The following is a 15,304-nucleotide window of genomic DNA, read 5'->3' on the forward strand; positions in this document are numbered from 1 at the left end:
CATATTGGCAAATGCTCAATCCAACTGAGAAGGGAAGATATCTTGAAACCACAAAGTTATTTTTTAACCTGGTGAATTGGCTAGTATAAATACAGCCTAATTTACCGAATTTCTATTTTCATTATTTAAGTATTGAATAGTGTGCCTATCTATATTCCATATATGCTTAAACAGATTATGTTCTAATTGATTCCAAATATCTACTCTGTGGCTTATAGTATTTGTTCTGTGTCCAAAATAGACAAAAGAAATTATTCATTAAGATAATATCATTTTTAGGAAATTCCGTGGAATTTCTGTATCATGGAAGTGTTGACAACCTAAAAGACATTTTGTTGTTGTTGTTGCTTTGGTTTGTGGTTTTTTTTTTTTTTTTTTTTTGCTTTGGTTAGTTTTCAAACTTCCACCCAAATAAATTAATACTCTATCTCCATTGATTCAGTTGGTAAGAATAAGTTCTCATGTCAATTAAGGTACAGAAGAAAGGCTTTATAGCAAAGGGATTGGAGGAAGTATTTTTTATAGTGTTACTATCTATGTGTCCTTATCTGGATAACTAGTCTAAGACTTTATTTCTTCTTTTACATGACAATTATCTGGCATTGCTTTGTGTTATTTTAATTTATCGGGTCTTTTTCTAAAAAAAAAAAAAATGCAGTTTTGTGTTCCCCTTTTGCTTCATCTGTCTATGACAACCAGAAAGGAAATATACCACAAGTATTCCTGCTATTCCTTTTGCAAATGTCTTTTTTTGTTGTTATATGTGATTTCTAGTTTTGCAGGCTGTGAAGGTGGATGAATGTGTGTAATACCTATTATAGCTCTACGCTTCATGTTGCTTACCTAACTTGCAAATGTATTGTGAGGATTAATGCCTATTTAAAGTACCTTACTATTGCACTTTCCATTAGAGAGAATGGCTCATACACATTATAAAAATCACCCAGTGGAAATAAAATTATACATACACTTACAATCCTCTGAACTTGCAGTAGGGTAAATTTTAATGAGACAAACATTTTCTATAACAACACTACAGTACTCCTTTTGATCAAAAAGAAGCTGTTGAAATGCCATGAAGTGAAGAATTTAAGATAAAATGTAGGAAGCTTTTCATAATTTGACTATTAGTCAAATAACTTTTAAAGAACACTAAGTTATCTGCTTTTGGGTTGTATAGTCAGCCAACCTTACAAAAACAGATTTATTTGAAAAAAAAAAAAGAAACAAGCTCATATAGCTAATTTCCCCAGATAATGCTATCTTTCCATTATGAACAGCAAATTTAATAGATCATAAAATTACACTAATAATCGGATACTGTGACTTTTGGCCCCAGAATAGCCACCTAGTGACTATTAAAAATAAACAAATCTCTTATGTAAGAAAGTGGAAATGCTAGCAAACCCAATACTCACTTGTGTATATTTGATACTTACTATTAGGTCCCAAATAAAATATGTTCCCCCAGTCTATTACTTTCTATCCCAGGAATACTATTTTACAATACCAGTTTCTAAAACAGTATGATCATTTTTTTTTTTTTTTTTTTTGGAATGCAGTGTTGAAATTCAATGCTCCCACAATTCTCTACTTAGTTCCTGGCTTATATAACCCTTCTCATAGATCCCCTGGACCACACCATGAGCAAGGAACTAGAGAGTAAAATTGTGGTAAGGCAGACCTTCTCTAGGCACTTCTCCAGTGCCATCTGCATCCATTCTGATTGGCCAGAGACCCAGCCCTGGAACAAATCTATGAATCTGTGATTGAGTTTGATTAGTCTTGGGTGTAGAATTGAGTCAAGCCGAGATACTCTCTCTTTATCCTAGCTCTCTGAACTAGGGCAAAAGACAAAAGGATGCTGCTTATCAGTCTCTCATCAATGGCTTTAACAGTAAGATGTGGAATTCAACAGTCCCCATCGGTCATGTTTCTTCCCTTGTGGAGTAAACCAGATGCTGTTAGAGAGAAGGATGCCAAAATACAGTGTGTAGAAGAGATGATGAACAGAATGAGAAAGGCTACTTACAGTTGCTCCTGAAATCCAAACTGCCTTTTCCACAGCTTGACTTTTCAACCTTTCTGTAAGAGTTTACAGAACCACAAATTCCACGTGTAGCCTGAGCAATTCTAGCTCTCTTGTTCCTTAAACAACTAATAATTCTCAAGGGCATTTGCTACCATTTTGAGTTGTTTATGTATGAGTGGCTTGAGATTAGGACACCTCTTTCTCTCTTGTAAACTGACTATATTGGGGTGCCTGGGTGTCTCAGTCGTTAAGTGTCTGCCTTCGGCTCAGGTCATGATCCCAGGGTCCTGGGATCGAGCCCTCCATCAGGCTCCCTGCTCAGCGGGGAGTCTGCTTCTCCCTCTCCCACTCCCCCTGCTTGTGTTCCCTCTCTCGCTGTGTCTCTCTCTGTCAAATAAATAAATGAAATCTTTAAAAAAAATAAACTACTGTATTATCAGTATCAAATATAAAAGTTATCTCCGTAAATAGTCAACAAATATTTGTTGCATGACTTGATGACTATATCTCACTTTTTATTTTTATTCCTCTTGGCACAGCATAGCTTTAATTACCCAGAATGAGCATAATAATCATTGACCCCTATTTCTGAATGCAATCATTGCTTTCATAGCAGGCAGCTACATTGAGATAGGAAAAGCTTTCCGATCTTTGACAATCATCTCTGTCCTCTATTATACTGTCCCAAATAATGCAACTTAATTAATCTTGTTTATCACAATGTTACAAGTGAAAGAGGCCTATCAGTGTGTATAGTTCAACTCATTAACTTTATTAATTAATGAGAAAACTGAGAACCAGAGAAGTTAGGTGACTTCTTCACAGTCTCGTTATTTACTAGTTAAGCTAAGAAGAGAACTGCAAATACAATTTACATCTCCTGATGCTGTACATTATCCTATGTTAAAATTTTATTTTAAATATTGGTATAGCAAATATCCATCGTATCTTAATTAATACTTTCTTCAGATCATTAATTAGGCTTAATTACATAACATTGACAAAAATTATGAGTTCTTTTGAGAATAACTTTTATCTTAGCCATTTTCACAAGTAAATACAGTATCTAACAGTACATTATCACATGTGTGATATGATGTCAGATGCATATAATTTTAATAGCAAATCACAAAATTGCTGCATTACTATGGTGATAGAAGCTTAAGCTTCTTCACAACTCAAAGAGAAAACCAAACCTGAGCCAGTATTTTATCCCTATGTGCTTAATCTCTTCTACTACATACAGAGATTCCTACCCAAACAAGTTTATTTCATAATAGTTGCCAGTACAGGGACTTAATAGCATCTCTTTGTAGTATGGGTTTATTGTTTCTCCGCATCTTAGTCACAGTTTCTTAGAAAACAAAACCTGAGTCAAAGCTTGCACACACTTAAGCATTATTGTGTGATGCAATAGCAAGGAAACAAGAAAGCAGGGAAGTCGTTTAAGAAGCTGGACTTAGTTTCCAAAGAAAGCACAGCTGGTTACTTGGTCTGGCAGGATGTCCTCCAGAACTACCATTTGGCTATTTCACCTTGAAGGAACATCTCAGGGGAAGGAGGTTAGAGGGATTAATCTGCTAGTTCCTTCTTATCTCCTTTTACCTATTATAGAGAGTTTACCCCATGAAGTAGTAACTCCTCCACACTTCTAGAATGTGTACCTTCGTGTAGCTGCTAGGGAATCAAGATCCCACATCCCACAATGTGGTCTGAGCCCAGAAGTTGGGGAAGAAACTCTGGCCTTCATAGGTTGGGTTGCAGTGGACACGGGTTTGTGCTGTGGGTATAAAAACATAAGCAAGGTAAAACCTTAACTTTGAGGAGGTAAGAAAGCTGATTATTAGAGACGGGACAAATGTGGTAAGCAGGATGAATGTGATGGCTGGACTTTCCAATGAGCAAGTGGCTAAGGACCAAAATGCAGGTGGGGCCAAGAGAATCTGAGAAGCATAATTTGGTTGGATAGCTTGAGTAAATAATTGGTTGAAATAATACATGTAATCTTTGGATTCCCTATGTCTGCTTTTTGGATCCGTGTCTAGTTATACATAAATAATAAGTAATACATAATAAGTAATTTTTACCATAAAACATTTAACAAGTTTTTAAAGGAAGAAAAACAATTCTATTTTCTTCCTTGCTATTGTATTATAATGGAAAACAGAATTTTGACCTTGCAAAGTTTGTAAGTAGTTGACAAACTGGAAACCTATTATTAATTTCAAAACGATGAATATATCCTTCATATACCTAAGTATGAAAAGATGCATATGCACTTTACTACTCAAAACAAAAATTATAGTATTTTCTAGTCCAGTCTAGAGCTTATTCTCAAATATTTTCTTTTGATTTTTAATGCCAGGTTCTTACTGATAATCCAGAATTAGTTTTCTTTTTTTTAAGAATTCTTTGAAATTAGTTATTTTACTAATTACTACATTTTTCCATAGTTAGAAAATCCCTTCATTTTCATTCAATCCTTATCATTAAGAAAGTCCTAATGAACAATATAGTTGTTGATACAGTTACTCTCATTAAAAATAAAACATACACCCAAAAATCTCTTCTTGATGTTGCATCCTTCTCTTAATACTCTTACTTGTCTGTACTTTTTAAAAGCAAACTTCTGAAATAATTTGTTTATAGTTTCCAGTACACGCCATCTCTCTACTCTCTCTATATCCCTCTTTCTTTTTCTTTCTCAATATTTTTAACAACTACAATGTAACTGATTTATACAATAGGCCATGTTACCTGGTCCTGAGTCCAGCTACAGGAGAGGGCTGAATAGAGGTTCAAGTGTTAGATTAGAGGGGTAGAAGGAAGCCTTTTGCAAAAATTGAACAAGCAAAAAAACAACACAATTAAATGCTCAGGGCAGAAAGTAATTAGATACCTCCACTTTCTCTATTCATGTGTTCTAATGAGCTTATATTTTTTTTCCTAGCAGTAAAAACTGAAAATCTTACTTTCTCTAACCAAATATGTGCTTCAAATGTATAGTTATAAATATGTATGTATATATATATGCATATATGTTTATAGCTATAAATGTATAAATATTGATGCTTCTTCATATAAAAATTTAGAAAATACCCGGCTGCAGCCTCGAGCCGCTCTGCCCGCCAAGCTGGAGCTGGGCCGGGCCCTCGCACCGCCACTGGGCCTGGACGCCTGGCGCGACCGCGTCCGCCGCGACCCGCGCCACTTCCTGAGCCTGTGTGCGCACCTTGACTGCACGCCCGACATCGGGGCGCTGCACGACTGGGGTGGCTGGCTCACGCCGCTTCGATACAGCCTTCTTCTTGTGCTGCCTGAGCGAGCCGCCGCAAGTCTACCAAGACTTGACCGAGGTGGTGAACTGCCAGTGGTCATCTCCATCCGAGGCAACTGAGAGTTTCATATGGAAGGAAATTTGGTTTGCCCCTCCACAATTCTATGAAATAAGAAGACTGGGGAACTTTGCCTCTCTCTCTGACTTGCACACATTTTGTTTGGACAGTGCATCAGAAGGAATGGAAAGATGGCTGCCGATCACTTTTTTTTTTTTTTTAAAGATTTTATTTATTTATTTGACAGAGACAGAGATAGCGAGAGCAGGAACACAAGCCCCGGGAGTGGGAGAGGGAGAGCAGGCTTCCCGCCGAGGAGGGAACCCAATGTGGGACTCGATCCCAGGACCCTGGGATCATGACCTGAGCCGAAGGCAGACGCTTAACGACTGAGCCACCCAGGCGCCCTGCCGATCACATTTTTAACTGCTGATGCAATGCTCCAGCTTTTACCAGGATCGATGAGCTGTACTTAGAAGATTCAGAATTTTTAGAAAATGTTATGTCCTCTGAAAAAAAGACTGAAGAAATCATGAAGGTAGGCAAGACATTTCACCAACTAGTGTAACACAGCCACTATGTGTATAATCCCCATGTAACTATCCATTTGAAGTATAAACAGGTTTATCCTAAGACCTATGTAATAAGTAAGAGCCATTTGTAGAGTACTGCTTATTTGTTTTTGTTTGTTTTTTTTTTTTTAGATTTTATTTATTTATTTGAGAGAGAGAGCACATGAGAGGGGGGAGGGTCAGAGGGAGAAGCAGACCCCCTGCCGAGCAGGGGGCCCGATGCGGGACTCGATCCCGGGACTCCAGGATCGTGACCCGAGCCGAAGGCAGTCACCCAACCAACTGAGCCACCCAGGCGCCCGAGTACTGCTTATTTGTACTTAGTTGACTGCTTGGAGTTGTCCTGTGGAATACTGAAGGTTGACTAGACTTGCTTGGAGCGTAAGGACCTGCCCAGAAGTTATAGAACAGTCTTTCACATTTCAAGCGCATTGGAGCACTTCCTTGCTTATTTCATTCTTCAAACCTTACAGTATCCCACAAGTATCAATAAAGTGCTAATGATGCTGTTCCCAGATTGAGGAAAAAAAACTTTCACAAGGGTTTCCAGCTCTGTATTATTTTATTATCAGAAGTTTAAATAAGATGTCCGGTATATGAGCACTTTCCTTGATGTGCTTAGGAGATGGATCCATGACCACCTTAGATTTGCTGCTGGAATTAGTTGAAGGGTGTCTGATTACACAGGGGACAGTAGACTGAGCCGACCTTCAAGTGACAGGGTCATTATTTTCTTGTATGTCTTTAGCTTGATGATTAACCTTCAATTCTGTTTACTACCAAATGGCCTTAGTTATTAGGTTTACCAAATGGGAAACCTATTTTAAAGAAATATGAAGCCATCACAGAAGCCATAATTATTTTTACTCTGGAGCAATAACTAATGAATGCAAAGAGATTAAAGATATGTAGAACTAGTCATCATTCAGTGGCGCTTTATTAATGATGCTTATTTTCAATATTTTTTTTTTAAGATTTTATTTATTTATTTGAGAGAGAGAGAAAGCATGAGGTGGGGCGGGTCAGAGGGAGAAGCAGACTCCTCGCTGAGCAAGGAGCCCGATGCAGGACTCGATCCCGGGACTCCAGGATCATGACCTGAGCCGAAGGCAGTCGCTTAACCAACTGAGCCACCCAGGCACCCTGAATATTTTTAATATGGGTAATTTTTTCATGTTCTCTCTTAAGAGGAATACTGTTTTGATTAAAGATGGGAAATGGCTAAGACATCAAAAAAATTTTTTTAAATACCCAAGTTAGAAAAACAGATGAAAACTTAGTAATAATAGATCATACAACCACGTTGTCACATTTCCTTCCAATTTTTTGTATATTTACTTGTACAATAACCGGCAGGTATCTTAAGTCTTCAGTTGGAGTTTTGATAATTGAATATGCTTATGTAACGATAGCAAGATATAAAAAATTTTCATCAAGTTAGAACATTCCCTCATGTTCTTTTTAGTCAAATGCTCAGCCTCTTCCAGAAGTAGCCATATTTTAACTTCTATAATAGATTAGTTTTTTTTTTAAGATTTTATTTATTTATTTATGGGAGACAGAGAGAGAGAGAGAAGCAGAGGGAGAAGCAGGCTCCCAAGGAGCAGGGAGCCCGATGCGGGACTCGATCCCAGGACCCTGGGATCATGACCTGAGCCGAAGGCAGACGCTTAACCGTCTGAGCCACCCAGGCGCCCCAGAATCACTAATTTTTAATCTGGTTTCTTTCACTCAACATGATTTTGGGTTTCATCTGTGTTGTTTCATGTGTCAATGGTTCATTCCTTTTATTGGTAGGAAGTATTCAATAATATGAGTATATTTCCATGAGTTTATCTTTCTTCTGGAGATGGATCTGTGAGTAATTTCTCTAATACCAAATGAAATATCCAAGGAAAATAGCTAGCATACTATTTAAAGCTATATCCACACACATAAAATATAAACCTAAAATGATTTTTAAACTAAAGTTATCTATTTCGAAATATGTGTACTCACCAACTTCTTAAAACAAGAAAGGGGTGTGTGTGTGTATTTGTGCATGCACGTGTGTGAGAGTTTCCCTTTTAAGAATTAAATTAGCTTTGGGTGCCTGGGTGGCTCAGTTCGTTAAGCGACTGCCTTCGGCTCAGGTCATGATCCTGGAGTCCTGGGATCGAGTCCCACATCGGGCTCCCTGCTCAGCAGGGAGTCTGCTTCTCCCTTTGACCCTCTTACCTCTCATGCTATCTCTCATTCTCTCTCACTCAAATAAAAAAAAAAAAAGAATTAAATTAGCTTTTAGCCGTGGAAATCAAAGAATAGAAGAATGATAATTCTTTGTTTGCTTCAACAAATTTTTTTTAATATAAAGAATTTTACTGAGGAAACGACATTTGTTTAATTAACAAACTATTAATTAGGGAACAGAATTTATACATAAGAAGAAATTTTTAAAATAACCTGATGATCAACTTTCTTCATGTTCAGGTATTTTAGAAACCATTAATTTCAACCCCCAAATCCAAATATCAATCTCCAACTCCCAACTCATATATACATATATATATACTCTCTTTCCTATAGCCCACAATGTTTATATTTTTAGTTTTGCTTTTTAAATAGCCTTTTTATCCACACCAATATAATATAGACATAATGATGTCTGTATTTGACTAGAAAGATAATGGTTTTTATGACTAAAATAAGAGCAATTTACTCAATTTAATAAGAACTCTGTGTGTATGTGTTCTGTTGTAATTATAATATGATATAGTGACTTGTAGGACATGCTGGGTTGGCTGTCTTGGCTTTTAGGTGTTCTACATCTGTCACTACATCACATAAACTCACTGTGAATATTTTGTAATTCCAGATCATAGCCAGGAGGATAAGAATTTCGTTCACAACTTTACATCTCTATGTCTCCAAAAAAGGGGTTACCCACAAATATTTTCAATAATTATTGAAAATCTTTTTCTATAAACTTTCAGACTTATTCAATTAAAATTGCTGTTGTTTTTGAGAAACTGCTTTATTTAACCAATTATTGCCAGTAAGTGGAGAGAAAGCACACATATCTGATATAAAGTGAGTTTCAAAAAGCTTCAGAAATTGGGAGAGTATGAGATTGGTGCTGCCAGAGAAGTGAGAGAGATACTGAGGCCAATACAGGATGTGGATCAACCAACAGTAGGAAATCCCTATTACCTGATGACATACAGAGGGAATGAGTGGTATGGGAGTCATGGATAAGTGAGTATGCTTGTCCCTTACACAAGAGGGAGAGTGGGCCGCTTCTAATATATGCTAAGAGTTCTCTTTCCTATTTTATTTCTCTGATTACATAAGTTGTGCCTTATGATCAGATGTTAATGTTATATAAGAGTAATGACTAATTGTGTGCATGTCTGTGTGTGTGTGTGCGCGTGCGTGTGTGTGTGTGTGGATATGTGCATGTCTGTGAATAAATGTACTGTAGCTATGCTTTACTGCTTTCATGCGTAATTACTTGCTGGCCTCTTTCCTCTGTACTTCACTTCTACCACATTTTATCTTTTTCCTCTTGGTTTCATACCAAAGTTCCTCCCCAGTGCTACCAAAATGCTAAAGAAATAGCATGATCCATAAACAGTATATTTTAGTCTTTCTTCTGTGTGACTGCCCTGATAAGTGACTGACTATATGAACATTTCCATTTTTAGGGTGTCGTTTAGTTTTATTTTGTTGGTCAACATAGTTTTTTAATGTCCTTTAAACTTAAAAAAATAATGATTCAGTGAAATGTCTGAGATTTAAATATAAATTTTATGAGATATATAGAATATGAATTATAAAGGAAGCCTATATTAAAAACAGCAAGAAAAATTACATCAGTTCAAACTTAACTAACAAAAAAACCTTTTATTTAACAAAGTTTTTTTTCTTGCTTATTACATTTTAGGTGCTATTTTAAGAGCTTATAAATATCAACTCTCTTAATGCTTATCACAGCCCTATGAGTTATTGCTATTATTATCTATGTTGTACACATGGAAAAACTAGAGCACAAGGAGGTTAGGTAACTTGTTCAAGGGCACAAAGATAGAAACTGAGCCAAAATTCAAACTCAGGTCATCTAGCTCCAAAGTCCATTACTTGAAACACGATAATATGTTTCCAGCTGTATTTCTCCATTTTGATAAATAATAATACATTCATTATAATAACAACATTGAAAAATGGAGAGTGTAATCAAACCCAAAAAGCAAAGTTTATGTAAGGAAGGAATGTCATTCCGAAGCTAGTTTAAATAGCACAAATTTCTCATATAACCTCACCCAAGAGGGTAATGAGAAGATCCTGAAGTGTTATTTTGGCAGTAAACACTGAAGTGTTTACAACTACAGCATACTCATATAAAAAGCATGCTCATTCTTTTTTTTATAATATTGCAGAGGAAAGGAGTATATTCCCATGTGTATGAAATTCATCTACAGCAATTTAGATCAAATAAAATTCAATCTAAGTTGAATCATTTTACTTACAAAAGAAAATGAGCAAACAAACCTAAAGGAATTTTCATAAAGCCTCCATTTATTTTGAAAATGTAAGTCGATCTGAAATATCACGCAAGTATTATCAAGTAAACTTCAGCTTTAAGGCTTAAGTTTTCTGATCTGTCTACCTATCTCCCTGGCCCCCATAAATAGTAGAATTTTAAGTCCATAGTAGAATTTAACTTAAAAGTAGAATAATAATTCCATTTCCTATTTGCAAAATATATGGAAACTTCTGATTCAAAGTATAGTCTCAGATAAAAAGTGGACTTGCTAAAACTCTATTAAGTATTTCTCCAAAATAATTGAACCATTTTTTAAAGGATTTTTTTTAGCTTTTTCTTATGGAAATAGTCAAACATGAAAAATAGGTAAGAGCACAAATAATCTGATGTATCCATCATCCACCTTCAACAATTATCAATACATGACCAATTTTATTTCTTTTTTTTTTTTTTTAGATTTTTATTTATTTATTCATGAGAGACAGAGAGAGAGAGAGAGAAGCAGGCTCCCAAGGAGCAGGGAGCCTGATGCGGGACTCGATCCCAGGACTCTGGGATCATGACCTGAGCCGAAGGCAGACGCTTAACCATCTGAGCCACCCAGGCGCCCTTTGACCAATTTTATTTCATCTAAGTGTCCCCTTTGAGTTATTTTAAAGCAAATCCCAGACACCATATTATTTCATCTATAATTACTCAGTTCATATCTCTAAAAGAGAAGGACTTAAAAAAATATTTTATTTATTTATTTGTCAGAGCTAGCGAGAGAGAACACAACTAGGGGGAGTGGCAGGCAGAGGGAGAAGCAGGATCCCCACTGAGCAGGGAGCCCAATGTGGGGCTGGATCTCAGGACTCTGGGATCATGACCTGAGCCAAAGGCAGATGCTTAACTGACTGAGCCACCCAGGCATCCCAAGAAAAGAACTTTTAAAAACATATCCAAAGTGCCATTATCATACCTTGAAAAATCTAATAACTCCTTAATATCATTGAATTTCCTTATGAGTCTTTTTTTTTTTAAGATTTTATTTATTTTTATTTGACAGAGAGAGAGATAGTGAGAGAGAGAGCACAAGCAGGGGGAGCGGCAGGCAGAGGCAGAGGGAGAAGCAGGCTGCCTGCTGAGCAAGGAGCCCGATGCGGGGCTCGATCCCAGGACCCTGGGATCATGACCCGAGCCGAAGGCAGCCGCCCAACCGACTGAGCCATCCAGGCGCCCCTTTCCTTATGAATCTTATAAATTTTAACAGTTTGTTTAAATTGGGATCCAGATAGTGTCCAGACAGTGCAATTGATTGATACAGACATTGAATCTATACGTTCTCCCTCTGTTGTTGCTTCTTTCTTTCTTTTTTTTTTTTTGTTGTTTTTTAAAGGATTAACAAGAATGAAAATATATGTATAGACATACATTTATATGCATGCATATTTATAAATATTTGAACAAGAAAATGCACTATATGATGTAGTAGTTAAGAACATGAATTCTGAAGCCAGAATGCTTGCATCTTAATCCTGCCTCTCCCAGTCTCCAGGTGCATGAATTTTTACAAATGATTTAATTACTTTGGCATTCAATTTTCTAATCTATAAAATGGGACTAATAGTAATACGATGTATAAATACCTCATAATATTTGAGGGACTAAATATATTAATATACATAAAATGCCCAGGTACTTAGGACAATGCTGGCACATAATATGCTCTAACTGCCCATTAGGAATACATTTGTGTATACATTGAGGAACAAACACCAGCACGCATATGTGCATAGGTCTTTGTGTTGTGTGTATAGGTGTGTGTGTATTTGTATGTGTGCAGTGGAGACTCAGCTACAACAGAAAACAACTTGATTTATTCCTCCGGCATCCTGTTCAAACTACTTAGGAGATCTGTTCCTTTTTGTCCTTGGATAAAATTTAAGGCATATTCCTTGGCTTGTCTTACAGTCCTTGGAGACTAGAAAATGTTCACATGACTTCCAAGTCCAAACACAGACTCATGTTAATAAAATATCCACAACCTTGGAAGTTCAGAACTCTAAACTCAAAACTTCTCTCATTCCATATTTCTTGACTACTTCAGTGTTGAGGAGCCTGCAAGGGCAAGAGTCCAAAGTCAGCTTCTTCCCCCTCGCCCCCACCTGGTCTTGTCTTCTCCCACTCATGAAACTGCCTCCAGCCCCACCAGGACACAGCAGTGAAGTGAATTAAGCAGTGGTCCGCAGAGGTAGGCAGGGATATTATAATGAGCAGCCATGGTAGAGCCAGTTTCATTCTGGGGGGAGCAGTTTTGTGCTGTCAACAGAGAAAGTTTCTCTGCTCATGCAATGACGTTCTATGCACCCCCTGGCATGTCACCCTGGAGGATGCTTGCTCAGTTCTTCAAGATTCAACTATATTCATCTTCCTCTATATTTCAAAGTCTTTTTGTCTTTTCAGGTGACTTTTATGACAAGCTGATTAAACAATCTAGGTTCACTACATCAATGAGAAGCATGCAACTTTAATCCTTGGTTGTTTTGAGTACAGTTACCTTTGAATCAATGTTTTCTGTTTCACTATCTCAAGGCAATCAAGCCAGTTCCTTATTCTTTGGAATGACAAGAGTTGAACCACATACCAAATGCTGTGTTCTGCACGTTCTGGTGAACATACACAAACTCTCTGTATTCTCCCTACCAGGTTTGCTGGGAGGAGGAAGCTCCCCCTCCCCTCCCCTGCCCTATAAGGACTTGGTAGGACCTGAAGCTCACCAGAGACTTTCTAATTGTCCAGCCTCTTTCATGATTGCTTAAGAGTCTTTATTGGGCTGGATTTGGAAGAAGGTATAGTTAGCTATGGGTCTCACAAGTGGTAGTCATGTTGTACACTTGCAGATACTACTGGGATGGGCTGTCCTGTTTTTTGGAAATCTGGTGTCACTTATTATCTCTGCTCTTGCTACTTTGTGTGTCACTGAACATCAGCTGGAAAATGTTCCATTTTAATGTCCTATTACATGTATTGTATTTATATATACACAAACACTAATGTATAAAACACTTTGTATGAAACAGAAATATTAAAGCATCATTAATCTAAAAATATAGATTGGATAAGGAGAGAAGAGGTTGATAAAATACATAGAAAATTGGATTATTTTCAATAGGTTGTTTTCATTTTCATTATAAGAACAATGGTATCTAAGGGCACCTGGGTGGCTCAGTCAGTCAAGTTCTGCCTTCAGCTCAGGTCATGAGCTCAGGGTCCTGGGATCCAGCCCTGCGCTTGAGCTCCCTGCTCAGTGAGGAGCCTGCTTCTCCCTCTCCCACCATCCCTCCCTCTGCTCATGCTCTCTCCCTCTCTCTTAAATAAATAAATAAAATCTTTAAAAAAAAGAGAGAGAACAATGGTATCTAGATTGGAAGAAAAAAAAATAAGTATCAAATGAATTAGGAAGATACAACTAACGTTGCTTTAGATGAGTCCAAAAATACTAAAAGAAACCAGATTACTGTCAAATGTAAGGCTGCATATACTTGAAGATATTTGGGGTCAGGAAGTAAAAAAAAGACACTTTCATTAAGTAAAAAAATAATTTCTACTATAATTTATTATTCTATTTTTTTCTCTCTCTTTTATCCACCTCTCCTCCCATCTACCTCCCTACCAACTTACCTACCCATTATCTTTTTTATCACCATGCTGGAAGCTATTCAGAAAAATAGATAAGACCCTCCCACAGGGATAAAATACTCATTTTATAGCACTATTTAAAGGCTTCCAGAGCTTTATGTGTATTACCTCACTAATTTTCACAATATCCTGTGAGGTGTATAGGTGGAAATTATTTCTCAATTTTATGGATAGGTATAGTAAGGTACTGTAAACTTACGAAATAGACTTACGTATGAATAAAGTACAAGAAACCAAATGAGCTATGCTTTTGCAAAGTATAGATTAATAGCTTGTATTTTATTCTTGAAGTTTATTTTATGTGTTGCAGCATATTCAGAAGTTCTTCAAAGGTTGATAAAATTAGAGCCATCCTCTCAATAGTCTTGTGATATGCTAATAAATAGGTAATTTCATTAAATATAATAAGCATTAATAAAAATAACAATGGGTAATACACTGCTGCAGAGACTTCCTGCATCTAGTTTTATACTCATAACAACCCTGTAGTTCTGATTCTCTATTGCAGTGTAATAAATTGTCCCCAATTTTGCATCTTAAAATGACAGATATTTCACACAATTCTGAGTTCAGAAACCAGGAGGGGCTTGGCTGAGTGGCTCTACCTCAGGGTGTTTTACAAGGTTGCAGTCAAACAGTTGACTGGGGCTGTGATTTCATCTGAAGGCTCAACTGAAGGAGGAGCCATTTCTAAGTTAACTCACTTTATTGACATAATTCCATTCTTGGAGGGTTGTTGAACTGAGGGCCTCAGGTGCTTGTCAGCTATCGGGCACAGACCTCTCCCATTTCCTTGCTATATAGGCCTCTACGTTGGCAACACTGCCTTTCACCTTTCTGGTATCTTTATAAAGGATTTTACACTTCCCCTCAGCCTAATCTTTGGACTACATTTTTCTGGTATTGCTTTAAATTTTATCTTTTGTCGGAAGGCATTTCTTAGTTTTATCATTCATTTCTATTTGGAGAAGCTGAGAATTTTCAAAATCATAAAATTCTGGCTCCATCATGTTAACAGTCTTTCTTTTAGTTTATCTCTCTTCTTCATTTTAGTATAATTGAGAGTAGATTTGATGGCACCTTCAACATTTTGGCTAAAAATCTACTTAGCTCAATCACCTGTTACATTAGGCTCATGTTTTACTTTCCACATGTATCAATT

General features: G+C 36.9%; 1 pseudogene; it reads left to right on the top strand.

Annotated features, from left to right (window-relative positions):
• The first annotated feature begins 3,904 nt into the window (after nt 1-3,904).
• Nucleotides 3,905-6,031, top strand: LOC110580184 (annotated as a pseudogene).
• Nucleotides 6,032-15,304: the final 9,273 nt, after the last annotated feature.

Source organism: Neomonachus schauinslandi, chromosome 2 (assembly GCF_002201575.2).
Source record: "Neomonachus schauinslandi chromosome 2, ASM220157v2, whole genome shotgun sequence".
NCBI lineage: Eukaryota > Metazoa > Chordata > Mammalia > Carnivora > Phocidae > Neomonachus > Neomonachus schauinslandi.